This window comes from Pristiophorus japonicus, chromosome 2 (genome assembly GCF_044704955.1).
Source record: "Pristiophorus japonicus isolate sPriJap1 chromosome 2, sPriJap1.hap1, whole genome shotgun sequence".
In the NCBI taxonomy this organism is placed as follows: domain Eukaryota; kingdom Metazoa; phylum Chordata; class Chondrichthyes; family Pristiophoridae; genus Pristiophorus; species Pristiophorus japonicus.
The window spans coordinates 58,975,748-58,984,653 of NC_091978.1; the positions used below are offsets into that span (position 1 = coordinate 58,975,748).

Genomic DNA, 8,906 nt, shown 5'->3' on the forward strand with positions numbered 1-8,906 from the left:
ATGTCACTGAGATACCCAGTCTGTTAACTCCTTCTGTTGATGTCACCATGATACCCAGTCTGATACTCCTTCTGGTGATGTCACTGAGATACCCAGTCTGATAACACCTTCTGGTGATGTCACTGAGATACCCAGTCTGATGACACCTAAAGGTGATGTCACTGATAATACCCAGTCTGATAACACCTTCTGGTGATGTCACCGCAATATCCGTCTGATAACATCTCCCAGTGAGGCGATGTCAGCACGATTCATGTGCGGTTACCTGGACAAGTACACTGTTTAAATTGCTGCACTGTTCCAACATTGCCTCCTTCAGCTCGCGAAAGGAAATAAATAATTAAATTGTTGGTAATGTTGGAAACAGGCTTTTTGTGTGGAAGGACCGAGCGCAAGGACTGCAGAGTGGGCAGCTTCATTATAACTGTTTTATGGAACCCTATTGATACCAGTACTTGCTTCTTTGATAGCGAACAGTTTGATCTGATGCCGCATTTAATCAGTACATGTCTCCCTAATTGTTTTGCTGAAATGTTGGAAAAAGAGACCGAACAACCTACTTTCTGCCACTAGGTGCTGCTCACTAACTTAGTAGATACCATGGTGCAGACCAAGACATCCAGTGACAATTAATTTGAACTGCTCCAACTTAATATCGTAACTAATTCGATCCCTGCATGAAATGAGCATTGGTGGTCACATCTTTTCCGCAATTTGTCCCCCAGTTTGTCTCATGAAGGCATGGTTTTTTGTTTTCGTTCTCAGAATGTGGGTGTCGGTAATGGCGGCATTTATTTATTTTTTTGAAATTCGTAGCCAATCATTCCAATTCTTTGTCAAATCACAAACGCCAGAGGTCACCTTGCACACGCCAAGGATCACTCTGCGCCAATGCTCTTAGCCAAAAGGCCTAGAGCCACTGCACCATTCCTGGAAGTACTGTAATACCAGGTTCGTGCCATGGAGGTGGATGGGTCAGGTCCCCCACACACCTCCGTGGAGGTGGATGGGTCAAGCCACCCCACCCACCTCCTGTTTCCAAAAAAGCAAGCATATACCTTCCTGATCCAGGGAGAACCACCCGGAGGTCATGGTGGCTACTCCCCTGTCAGGTCAGTTACACATGATCTTAGCCAAAAGGCCGAGAAGCGTATTGCAATTCCTTAGTTGCCCTTGAGAAGGTGGTAGTGGGCCTTATTTCGGAACAGCTGTAGTCTGTGTGGTAAAGGTGTTCCCACAGTACTGTTAGGTAGGGAAGGCCAGGATTTTGACCTATTGACAATGAAGGAACGGCCGACATATGTCCAAGTCAGGAGGGGAACGTGGAGGTGATGGTGTTCTATTGCACCTGCTGCCTCCTTCTAGCTGGTGGCTATTTGCCCATGGGGAACATCACAGCAGAGCCCAATTCCATCCTATCCGACACCCAACATGTTCACAACTCTTTTAGGGAGTACAAAACAAACATTAGATCGAGTGCCTCCCGATCTGGGGGACACTCCAGACACTTATACCTGCCCTCTTTTAAAAAAAATTTTTTTTTGTGATTTTTTTTGGGCAATAAAATCATAAAGTTTACAAGTGCCCCCTATAAAAGGGGAGGGGGACACTAAAAACACCCGGCATTTAAAACAAATTAAACTTTAAATCATAAAATCAAATTAAAATTTGTTTGCCGGGGGTGATGATGCACTCCAGTCCCTCCAGCGCCCACCTCTCGCGGAAGGCCACGAGCGTACTGGTGGACACCGCGTGCTCCATCTCTAGGGACACCCTGGCCCGGATGTAGACGCGGAAGAGAGGCAGGCAGTCAGGCTGAACGACCCCCTCGACCACCCGCTGCCTGGACCGGCTGATGTCACCCTTGGCCGTGCCCAGGAGCAGTTCTACGAGGAGGCCCTCGGACCTACCCGCTCCCCTCCGTACAGGATGCCCAAAGTTCAGGAGTGTGGGACTGAAGTGCAGCCAGAATTTCAGGAGCAGCCCCTTTAAATATTGGAACAGGGGCTGCAACCTCGCACACTCCATAAAAACATGGAACACGGACTCTTCCAGACCGCAGAAATTGCAGGCGGCCTGGGAGCCCGTGAACCGACTTAAAAATTTATTGCACGGGACTGCTCCATGCACCACCCTCCAGGTCAAGTCCCCGATGAATAGTGGGAGGACTCCCGCGTAGAGTGCCCTCCATCGGGGACCCCCGCCTCCTCCGGACGGCAAGATGGTACGCCATGGCATGTCCGGATGGCAGACGAGGATAGCAAAGTTGAGAATGTGCAGGAGCAGCCCGTACAGGAAACCCCTCTGCGCAGAACTGAAAGGCACGGAGGGAATTTCCCCAAGGCGGCTCAAGTTGTGTCTGAAGTTCGTGCCTTTACTGATATCAAGGCTAGGATCAATAAGCTCAGCACAAATAGTGGATCAGATCTGTGAGCTTCCAGATCTGTATTTCATGCTATGCGGTGCAGTTACCCATTGGGGAAGTTCCTGGCTGTCAAATTTTAAGAGTATTAATTTCCAAAGGAAAAGTATCACTGCTTCAAAAATCCCAAGTATTTATGGAAAAGCACAATTCACTATTGTCAACTGTTTTACACATTTCATAAGTAATGATATTTGCGTGCAATTAATAAGATTAAAATAAAACTAATTTGGCAATGAATAGCACGTGCAACTGGGTGATGTATGATATCTGTACTACCACAAGAGGGCCTTACATTTCATTTTGAAAGGTACTCCCACATCTTCTCTCTTAATAAAACCGCCTCCAAAAAGCTTAGTTTCCTCTTGCCAAACACTACTTCACTTCGCAACAGCTTTTGATTCTTTATAAAGCCTGAATCCATTCAAATAAGCATTATACACATTCTCCCTCCTGCCACCATCCTCACTGTGTTGAAATCAAGACTCATGACACACATTCCTTTAATCATCATTCTTTTAAAAACAAAGTTTGATGTCACTTAAGGGGTCAAATTGGTTTGTGCCGCTAAATTTAAAAAGTTTGAAAAACTGTCTCCAAGTGCTAATCATTTCAAAAAATTCAGCATTTACACTCCAAGAAGGAAGTGGATTGCTAAATCAAGCGCTCCACTTCATTCTTGGAACGCAATTGGCTTCAGGCGGGGAGGAGAGTTCAGTAGTGCTGCACACTGGGCCGTACAGCGCTGCCGTGTTGAAAGGCTCCTTCCCTTCCTTAAAGGGAAGGGCCATCGCTGCAGTCTCTGCAAAGGAACACAAACTTACTTTCTCAATGACTGCAGCTGTGATGCCGCGCGATCAGCCCGGCACTCAAGCAGCGTGCCGGGCTGATCGATCACAGGCAGCAACCCGCGAAAAAAGCTGCAAGAGAGAAAGTAAGTTTTTTTTTTACTTACCTCGGCCACCTCGCCTTTAAGCTGTTGGTGTTTTGGCCCAGCACTGCTGCAGGGGGAGGAACGCAATTTCGGGTCCAGGGTGCTACCGGGGCGATGCGCACGGTGCTGACATCACGATCTCCGGGTGAAGGAGATCTGGGTACAATGTTGTAGCGCCGCCGCCGCAAAACTCCCACTAAATATGGCGGGAGGCAATGTTATTGCCGCGCCCGCTTGCAAAGCTATTAGCACCCCGGGCGCTAACGGGAGGCGCAAAGGCATCCAATTTCGTCGTCTTAATCGTTACTTCTTGATTTACCTTGTCTTCCTGCCAATTTCTTTCACCCTTGGTGATAGCCAGCAATGTACAGGTTGGGTCTTCGTGTAGGATTCTAAATGATAAGAAATAACAATACAGGTAGTCAGGGAGAATGTCGTTCTGACCAAATTAATGGGCCTGAAATTCTGATAGAGGTCTTCCCGTGGGCAAACTAAAGAAAAAAGGTTAAAAAAAAACTGTGCACTTACCTGGTGCTGCTGCGCCCACTCGAACTTCCGAGCCTGAGGCCTTCACTCCTATGCATCGGAGCGCGTGCACGTCAGGACGTGCGCAGGGCTGGAGCTGTAGTCACATGGCTCTGGGCAGCCAATCAAGGTACAGTATGTTCTCATTCATAATAATGGGAACTCCGTAAGTTGGAGTTCCCATTATTATGAATGAGAACCCCCCCCCCCACAAACCACACAAAAAAATCAATAAAAAAATAGAAAAATACACAAAGAATCATTTAAATTAAAGTTCTAATAGAAAATAATATTTTCCCGACTTTTTTTAAAGATGCCTTAAAATAAACTTACTGTAGTGGGGAGGGTTTTTAACAATAAAGTATGTTTTCATATGTGTTTATTTAATTTAATTTTAATGTTTTTATGTATTTTTAAACACTTGTGCCTGTAAAAGTAAGATTTTAAAGGACATTTGCAGGGCAAGATATTTGTAAATATCGGAAATCTTGCCCTGCAATTGTCCTCACTCCCGATATGCCGCGAGATCTGTCAAGCCAGAAACTTGACAGATCGGAAAAGCCGGTTTTCAGCGCATGCGCATTGCGCGCTGAAACCCGGCTTTTCCGATGTCTTCCCGGGTCCGCAGGAACTTCGTACGGACCCGGGACATTGGGATTTCAGGGCCAATATATTTTTACCATCAAGCAAGGTGTTAGATCAGTTCAACCTGCTTTTTAATATTCTGCTTATATTTTCCCTCAGGCAAATAATACTTAAATTATGATTGTGTTGTTTTTTTTCTTGCTTCAGATATTATGCCTGCTTGATCCTGGCTTAAATCCGATGATCTAAATAGAGTTTTTGTGTCAAGACTCAGTTTAAAATGAACACACATGCACACACAAACAAATACACACACACACACATGTGGCACCTTTGTGTTGGAATTCTTGCTAAAGTTTCCCTGCATTATATCACACATGACAGTTGTTAGAACTTGGAGCTTGCAGAAGCTTTTTTTTGAGAGAAGAAAAACGTACCAGTCACTTCTCCACAGGGATGGAGGGAAAATCAACACAAGAGTTGGGCCTGGGCCACTGTTCTGTACTTTGAAATGTCTGGCTCAGAGTGGAAAAGGAAGGAGAAAGCCATCTCCTGTGAAAGCTGACCTCAGTGCCCATATGCGAGTGGGGAGCGGGTAGTGGGGCTGTGGTGAAATTTCAGCAGTGATTCCTGATCACTATCCAGTAACTCATGGTGGAAGATGTGTATGTGTGGATGTTAAAGGCAGGTTCAAGCACCCCCACTCCCATGGTTTAGTAGCATAGGAACAGTAGTAGGCCATTGAGCCCCTCGAGCTGGCTCTGCCCTTCAATTAGATCATAGTTGATATGCACCTCAACTCAAAGGGCTAGATTTTCCATTATTTTTGCATGCATAATGCCCACTTAACATCCATTTTAACGCTGAAATGATGTGTAATGCCCAGATATCGCCCATTTAGCCACAAAATGGAAATTGATGCCCATTTCTCGGTCACTTATTGCCGAGCGTTACTTTCCGCATGTGCTTAACGCTGTGAAAAAATAATACCGCCCGCCCCCTTCTTTGGGGTGGATTCATCAGAATGGGCGATCCCAACGTCCATAATATCGCCCAGCGTTACTTTCGGCATGTAATTACCGCGAGATTTAATAATACCGCCCGGCCACTGTTTTTTGTCATAAAGATCAAATTTGCTGAAACTAATGCCCAGTATATCGCCCATCCTTACTTTCGGCACATCGCACACATCTCGCCCACAATATCGCTCGCTGAAAAAATCCGCCGGGAAAAAGTGGAACTAACTGGAACTACTCACAGCGGTATGGACGCCATGTTCTAAATGGCGCATCGCATCATTTAAAAGGCTGCTCTGCTTCAACCGCGGGGGAGGTCAGATGTACTCTGGAGGTGTTTGGAGGTGATGTGAACATCTGAACAAACATCTTTTCATAATGTGGACGATTATAATTTACTAGGTGTCTTAGTGGGGACATTCATTCTTTGTGACCAATCGGTGGAAAACAGATAGCTGCTGGAATTAGATGTTAGGAGTTAGATGTAGTCCTTACTACTAGGGGGATCAAGGGGTATGGCAAGAAAGCAGGAATGGGGTACTGAGGTTGCATGTTCAGCCATGAACTCATTGAATGGCGGTGCAGGCTCGAAGGGCCGAATGGCCTACTCCTGCACCTATTTTCTATGTCTATGTTTCTATGGAATGGGGCCTGTCCTTTCCCACCCTCTCTTGATGACCACTTACATGCTGTAGACTCAAGATGGCAGAAGGTACGTTCAACAGCATCATGTGCCCAATGTAAAACGTGACAGACTGATGAGGAGGAGCAGATGTTACACCTCCCGCAAGTACAGGGAGAAGCGGTCTTACCTCAACTTGTCCGCTAACACTTGTCTTCGGTGACTGCGCTTCCACAAAGAGGTTATCACGGAGATATGCCAGGTCATCAGGGGAGATCGTCAGTCTGCCAGCACCGCACTGTCCATCGAGGTCAAAGTCACTGCGGCACTGTCGTTCTACGCGTTGGGTTCTTTTCAGGCCTCAGCTGGCGACATTTGTGGTATGTCTCAGCATGCCACACATTGCTGCATTAGACAGGTCACTGAGGAGGGATTTAATCAGCTTCCCTTTGACCAGGGAGGCAAAGGCTGAGAGGGCTTTAGGATTCTACCGAATTACTAACTTCCCCAAGGTGCAGGGAGCAATAGACTGTACGCACATCGCGATGCGGGCACATTTTCAGGATGCAGAGGTTTTCAGGAACCACAAGGGATTCCACCCCCTGAATGTGCAACTCGTTGTCGACCACCAGCAAATTATTATGGTAGTGAATGCTAAATTTCAGAGCAGCATCCATGTGTGAGAGCATTATATCTGACTTGTTTAACAATCAGCCACAAGGTCAATGCTGGATGCTGGGTGACAAAGGATATGGCCTCGCCACCTGGCTGATGACCCCCCTGCGTGACACCCACACAGAAGCCGAGAAGCGATACAACGAGAGCCACAGAGCCACTCGCAATATCATGGAGAAAACCATTGGAGTGCTTAAGCAGCACTTTAGATGCCTGGACCACTCAGGAGGCGAGCTCCAATGCCACCCTGAGCAGGTAGCTCAATTCGTGGTGGTGTGCTCCATGTTGCACAACTATTGGGAGGGGACAAGAATTGCCAGAAGGGTGTGACGGTCCACCTCAGGAGAGAGAGGAAGTGGAGGACGAGGAGGTGGACGCTGACCTCGGGCCACACAATCAAGCTAATGCTGAAGCCATGCCCCCGCCTCCCTGTAGACCACAGGATAGGACCCGTGCAAGACTCTTACTGCAAGACTCTTACGTCAGGAGCTCATAAATGAGCGCTTTGCCTGAAAGAACGTTGGTGGTATTTACAAAGCTGACACACTGCTAGATGTGCAGGTCATACATCAATGGTGGGCATCACCTTGGTGACAATTAAAGTTTAAGTTGATTGAAGTTAAGTGTAATTATACACTTTTTGATGTTAAGGAATATCACCAGTGTATAACGGTGCAGCTATCTGAGCCAATGCGCAACAAGGTTATGTTAAAATAAAAAAACATTTAAACCGACCAGTTGTCTGAAATCATAAGTATATCTGTAAAAACCCCAACCCTCCTCTCCCCGCTTCTCATCCCTACCTCTACCCTTTCCCCTGCTGACTTCAAGCCGCCTGGCCAAAGAGCTCCTCAGGCGCTGCTTCATTGGACGGGATGATGGCCGAACCACTGCTTGGACGGATACAGGAGAGGACGGTCCCGAGGTGGGAACTTGCTCAGAGCCAGAAGCAAGATGTTGCTCCTGGCTCTCATGTGTCGTTGGCAATGGGGGTGCGGCATCTTGGGGTGCTGTGCCGCACTCACGGAGAACTGGAGGCCTCTGCAGGGTCCTGGCTAACAGTTGCAGTGCCTCCTCCATCCCTTCCATGTTATATATTATTTGTTGGACAAAACCTTTTGCTGCTGGTGTATCTCCCTCGTGCCTCCCACAACAGCCAAACAAACACACACCACACCCACACACGCTTTCACTCCCTCTCTGTTCCCTCTCTCTCCGTCTCCTCTTCTGCGCATGTAATGATGACCTCTGACCTCCTGAATCGTGGGAAACGAGCGTTGCCATGTCAGTGCTAAGGACAGCGATACTTTACGGCAGAAGGTCAGAGAGATTTAATGCTAACGCCCATTTCAGATCGCTCGTTGTAACGCCCAATTTTTAAAATGGATACTAGGGGCTTTGAAAATGGGTGACAAGCTGGCGATCTGAAAACCCATTTTTACCGCCCACGCCGGAAAAAGAGCCCATTTTTGGGCGATCTGCACAAAAGTGTAAAATCTAGCCCCATATCCCTTGATACCGTCACTCAACAAAAATCAATCACTTCCTGCCTGCTGACACTCGTTGATACATCAAAGTGACGTGAGCGAGAATCAGAAGTTGGCCAGCAGCTGTGACTCTTTATCCCAGTGTGTGTCATAGAATCATAGAATAGTACAGCACAGAAGGAGGCCATTCGGCCCATTGAACCTTGCTCTTTTGAAGAACAATCCTGTTAGTCCCACTTATAAGAACATAAGAACATCTCTGCAATTTTTTATCCTTTGAGTATTTATCTTGCCTTCAGGAGATGGGGATTGAAAAATAGAAAATAAAGAACATACTCTTAGGCATTTGAGGTAGATAAACAACTCAAAACAAAATTTAAAAAACTGCATATAAAATGGTTTGTCAGGACACAGTTCTTCTAGTTCTCGCTGTCTCAATACTAAACATTCATTTCTGTTTTGACTGATTTTATTAATTACTATTGGCGTTATTTTTGGATAAACACTTAGAAAATTGCTGTGAAGTTCCTCTATTTTAATGCAGGCATTAATTAATTTTAAACTGATTGATGCTGTAAGTAAAAAGTAGACAAAGGAATCCATACAGATGCAGTAAGTGTCCTTCCATAAATATAATTAA

At 46.3% G+C, this 8,906-nt stretch overlaps 1 pseudogene; it reads right to left on the minus strand.

Moving 5' to 3' along the window:
• Positions 1 to 914: 914 nt before the first annotated feature.
• Positions 915 to 1,153, minus strand: LOC139251833 (U2 spliceosomal RNA; annotated as a pseudogene).
• Between the last annotated feature and the right edge of the window lie 7,753 nt (positions 1,154 to 8,906).